Here is a 6000-nt window from a genome sequence, read left to right as displayed (position 1 = left end):
ACTCTTTTACTTCTTCTGGCTTGACAAAAGAAAAGCATAAAGACTTTAGAAGGCATGTAAACACAGAGAATAATATATAATAAAAAATTTAAAAATTAAGGGCACATGATCACATAACTAGTAAAGATCAATGTGAGTTATTATCTTAGTGTGGGGTTTCTTTCTCTACTGAATTCTACACACAGATGAGAGAAGTGAAGTCTGAAACTACTCAAAAGTGAATATTAACCAACATGTTTTATTTATAGTATTCTAAGATAAACTGTACTTACTGGAACACAGACACATTCTAAATTCCAAACAATAACATTAACTTTAGGGCACTATATCGGTAATTCTGATTATAATCTTTTTATATACTTTACTTTTTTAAAGATTTATTTATTCATTGTGTATACAGTGTTCTGCTTGCATGTATGCCCACAGGCCAGAAGAGGGCACCGGATCTCATTATAAATGGTTGTGAGCCACTATGTGGTTGCTGAGAATTGAATTTAGGACCTGTGGAAGAGCAGCCAAGTGCTCCTAACCTCTGAGCCATCTCTCCATAAACACACCTATCTTTATAAATTTACAGAAGCAAATTTTCCTTTGCAGATGACAACTAACAAATAACTCAGCTGAAGAGTCTGTTTAGAGGCATCAGAGCATACATAAAACATTTACTGGCAAGAACACAATAGGGAGTAGCCTGGGCAGATAAGAACTCCTGGATTATCACCGGGCGGTGGTGGCGCACGCCTTTAATCCCAGCACTCGGGAGGCAGAGGCAGGTGGATCTCTTTGAGTTCGAGGCCAGGCTGGCCTGACAGCCTCCAAAACAATACAGAGAAACCCTGTCTCATAAAAAAAAAAAAAGAACTCCTGGATTATCATGAACAAATCTCCAATGGTGGAACACTCTGATGAACAATCGATTAGGTATGTAGTAAGACACCAAATAGCCAATTAAACAAGTTGTGTTTAATTTACACTCCTAATAGACACACTGGTAGAGCAGTTAATGCATTACTAGAATAAGACCTGAACATTACACACGTGTACCAGCTATGATAGTCCTCATTCTTACACAAGTCTGCCTCTCAAAACTTTTGTGATTACATGGATTGTCTAATCACATGGATTGTCTAATCACATGGATTGACTAATCACATGAAATGGGTGGGAGGTGTCCCCATTACTATCTTCCTTTTGTACATGTTAACTGAGGTTCAAAAGTGATAACTGGATGCGCTGCTTCTCTCCTCCCCAAACCCCACACGATAAAGTCAATGTTAAGATTATTCCCATTGGTTACTTAGGAAGCCTCATGCTCACCTCCTTGTGTGGCAACTTCTATATGTAAAAGTTCTTATGTTCAGAACTATATTCTATCCTATCTATCGAGGATTTTTCGATCTCCCACATGGAAATCAAGTAGAAACAGATAAAGCACAAGATTTTAGGGTAAATGTGTATGTTCAGAAAGACAAAAGGTTTTTTTCCTGAACACTGAAAGGGACTTTCACAGAAATATGAGACTGCAAATATAAAAACTGTGGAGACAAAATTCTTTATGAAATCCCCCAATTAAAAAAATCATAATTTACAGGTGCCCTGCTTAGGTGATTTCATAGTCTCTCTACATCATGGAAAAACAATCTCTTATGCAAGGCACTAAGGAATTTACCAGAGTGTGAGCATCTCATTTGCTCACTTAAATAACCAGCATTTGTATTATTATCCCCACATGCAAAGCCTGTTGTTCCTTGTCATCTTGCCAGGGTTTATCTCTTGTAGCATCATTTATCTCAACAACAGAGGTCATAATTTGCAGCTCTCAAATCTTCCTTCTAACAGATTAGTGTTTGAGAAATTGATAACTTGCCTGACACTTTAGGTAATCCACGTAACTGTAGGATACACAGCAACTCTCACCTGGATATGGCTGCCTCCAGCTCCTGGCTGCAGGATCCCTTTTGGCTGCTCAGATTACTCTCCCGGGTCCCACCTGCTCAGCCTTTTTGTTCCACCCCAAGAAGGCTAGGAACACCAGATACAAAGTAGAAGACGACCCGGACAGGGCTGCCTCGGGTGCTGTGTTATCTCTGTAAACCAAGGAAGGTAGCAGTAGCTTCTCAGGACTAGCGGTAGGTCTGAGCACTGTGCTCTCAGAGAGTCAGGACAGCAGCAGCTTCTCGGGACCAGCGGTGGCTCTGCAATGAATCCAGCACAGGTAGCCAGCTGCCAGCCGCCAGGACTAGACGTCCCTGGCTAGAGTCTAACAGCCAGAGCCCCAGGAAACATGAATTCATTTTTCAAAACACATACCAAGAAAGTGACTCGGTGCAGGATGGGAGAAACTATAAAGGGTTCAAGAAAGAAAAGTTAACTCCTCCCAGTCATGTTGCAATTCTCAGTGTATGCCTTGAGAATACATTTAACACGATCAGATGAAAAGAGTAATACTGCTCTTTAAGGAACAAAGAGAAAGTATCAATATGAAACAGGCTGCTTAAGCTTTAGATACAGTCCCTGGGTAATGCTTTTCTATACACTAATTTTAGAACCTCAATTTTCAAGGAATGCATGTAAAAATTTATCAACGTGGGCCTGGGTGTGTACTTATCTGGCATTTGTCAAGCTCTGGCTAGATTTCCCAGCAGAAAAACATACACCAATATACGATAGATAGACAGACAGACACAGACAAAATTTACCTTCAACCTGAGGCAACAGAGCAGCAACTAGAGAAACCATTCAAATATGGAGCTGAGGTCCTAGAAGCACCCCATACCATCCCTCTGAACACAGGTATTTTCAGTGCTAGTCAGAAAACCATTTTTACTCCATCCGTCCCAAGTCCCCAGGAAATCATGGAATGAGTAGTTTACCAACCTTGAGAACACCCCTCACTTTTGTTCCCAACTATGTCTCCATTACTCCCAAGCCCTCACATGGCAGCTGCTTGCTATCCCAATATTTTAGCTGTCTTGGGACAGCTATTCAATCCTAGTTAAAATATGAAGGATCCCAGGAAAGAAAACTAACCCATATGAGACACACCATCACCTCTGCCTTCTCTTACAGAAGACTGAGATCATCAGGCATAAAGAGCATTAGACTCTAAGGGGGTGGGGGTGGAATGATGCACGAACAAGGGAATGAATGGTTAGTTTGAATAAAATATACAGTTTACAAAATGGCAGCAGCTTAAGATTTCTGATATCAAGCTGCAGAACAGTAACAAGCTGCCCAATGTAAATGACTTATTAGGTTAAATTCTAAGCAAGTAGTATTCATGAAATGAAAACTTGATTAAGCAATAATTTGGGGAAGAAAATTAAGAAAGCACTGTAATATTAAAAGTAACTGCTTTAAAATGGCTTGAAAGATAATAAAAAACTACCAAAACATAAGAACAAGCAAAAAAATGATACAAAGAAATGAACAGTTGGGAAGCCAATAGAAGCTTCAAACAGAACGGCAAGTTCAAGAGGAACTAGCTAAGAACACAAACATCATTCCTGGAACACTGTCTCCCAAAAGGACATTTACTAGGTAATTCCTAGAATTAAAAGGCCTATTCATCACTATAAATTATAAGAACAGTTCATAAAAAATTGAACCTCCTAGGCAAAACTATGATTTACAAATGGAAGTACTTTGTAAACAAATTGCTCAAATTATCCATGTTTAAGGCAACTTTGTTTATGGAATAGTTCTGAAAATTTTTCATTTGGCCCCAACAATTACAATCTTTCTCTCCTCAAATACAAAAAAAAGAAGTCATAAAACTAAGAATAAACAGTGAAGATTATCAAAACTGTTAACTGGTCCATCTTGTGGACAATTTTATAGGCACAATATAAATACTGGCTACTGTATTAATTTTAGAATCAACCAACAGGTTCAAGGGAGATCATGGTCAAGGAACAGAATGCAAATTATCTAGAAATGTAAATATCCAGTACCTGCTACGTAAAAAAAAGAAGAGAGGCAAGAGAAAGGGTGTCTTTAATAACGCCCCACAAAACAAACATTTAGGAAGAGTTAAAGAGAAATAGGTTATATCTTAATATCAAAATTAGCAGATGTCTAAACATTGAAGGTCGCAAATATGGAGTTGCTTGAGGTTTGGGGACTGCACACTGGGGATCCCACCCCAGTGATCTAGCCCAAACAGAGACTGCCAGCATCCTAGTCCCTTTCTCCAACCTTGGAACGAGGTAGGCAGGGGCCTGTTTCCAGCCTGCCTTCGGTGTCCTGCTCAGAGCCGCTTGAGACCTGGGGACTGCACACTGGAGATCCCATTCCAACAGTTCACCCTTCCCAGAGACTGCCAAGACCCCAGTACTAGTGCCACCTCCACCCACCGGAAAAGGAGAACCATCAGAGCATTGGACCCACTTGCACCCACCATAAGGGAACCTCGGACCCATACCCACCAGGAGAGGAAGAGACTCCTCCTGCACCCACTGGAAGAAGAGATAGGATGAAGACAATATAAAAACACATTGAACAATTACTTGTTTTGATTTTAAGAGTTGCATAATAATTTTGTTTCTAATAAAATGTTAGCATAAATCATTGTGCACAAAGATCAAGAGACATGGTAATGCATGTTTTTATCTCAATACTGATTTTCTTTTGGAGGCCAGGGCTTTCTATGTTGCCCTTTTAGTAGAATGCTTTCCACCATGCAGGAAGACCTGGAGCAGCTCCATAAAAGCCAGGTGTGATGTCTCATGCATCATAGTCCCCATACTTGTCTCCTCTCTAGCTTCTGGCTTTTCTCAGAGGGAAGTAGTGTCCTTTAAGACCGACTGAATGTAGAATGGTTTCAGAAGAGACTAAACTTACTGTGTTCACTTCACTGCAGTGTGAATTAGGCACTCATTTTCGCCCTCACCATACCAAAATGATTATAATTTTAACATTTCAAAACAAACAAACACCGCATTAAAAAAAAAACAATGTGACACCACCAGAGTCTAGGGACTCTACAACATGAACAATGCAGATGAAGCAGAAGAGAATGACCTTAAAAACAACTTCATGAAAACGATAGAAGCCCTCAAAGAGCATATGAGAAAATACCTTAAAGAAATGGAAATAAAAACAAACCAAAAAATACAAGAAAACAAATCTCTTCAAGAAAGCCAAGAAAAAAAATCAAACAAACGAAAGAAACAATTCAAACAGTTCAAGACCTGAAAAATGAAATAGAGACAATAAAAAAAAATCACAAACTGAGAGAATGCTGGAAATAGAAAAGCTAGATAAATGATCAGGAACTACAGTTGCAAGCATAATCAACAGAATAAAAGAGATGGAAGAGAGAATCTCAGGTGTTGAAGATACACTAGGAGAAATAGATTCATTCACCAAAGAAAATCTTAAGTTCAAAAAATCTCTAACACAAAATATCCAGGAAATACGGGACACCATGAAAAGATCAAACGAAAGAATAATAGGTACAGAAGGTGAAGCAAACTACCTCAAAGGTGCAGAAAACATTCAACAAAATCATGGGAGAAAACCTAACCAGTGAAAGTACAAGAAGCCTACAGATCACCAAATAGAAATTGAACAACATGCAATTACACCATTCCTGGGTCAAGGAAGAAATAAATTAAAGACTTCCTAGAATTCAACAAAAACAAAGATACAATATACCCAAATTTATGGGACACTTGAAAGCAGTGCTAAGAGGAAAGTTCATAGCACTAAGTGCCCACATAAAGAAACTGGAAAATATTCACACTAGAGAATTAACAGCACTAATGAAAGCTCTAGAACAAAAAGAAGCAAACTCACCCCTGGTAGACACCAGGAAATAATCAAATTGAGGGCTGAAATCAATAAAGTACAAACTAGGAAAAATACAAAGAATCAATGTAACAAAGAGTTGGTTCTTCAAGAAAATCAACAAGATAGCCAAACTTACCTAATGGCAGAGTGAAAATGCAAATTAACAAAATCAGATATGAAAAGGGAGACATAACAATAAGCACTGAG

This window comes from Mesocricetus auratus, unplaced genomic scaffold (genome assembly GCF_017639785.1).
Source record: "Mesocricetus auratus isolate SY011 unplaced genomic scaffold, BCM_Maur_2.0 Super-Scaffold_100020, whole genome shotgun sequence".
Classification (NCBI taxonomy): Eukaryota; Metazoa; Chordata; class Mammalia; order Rodentia; family Cricetidae; genus Mesocricetus; species Mesocricetus auratus.
This window is presented reverse-complemented; position numbering follows the sequence as displayed.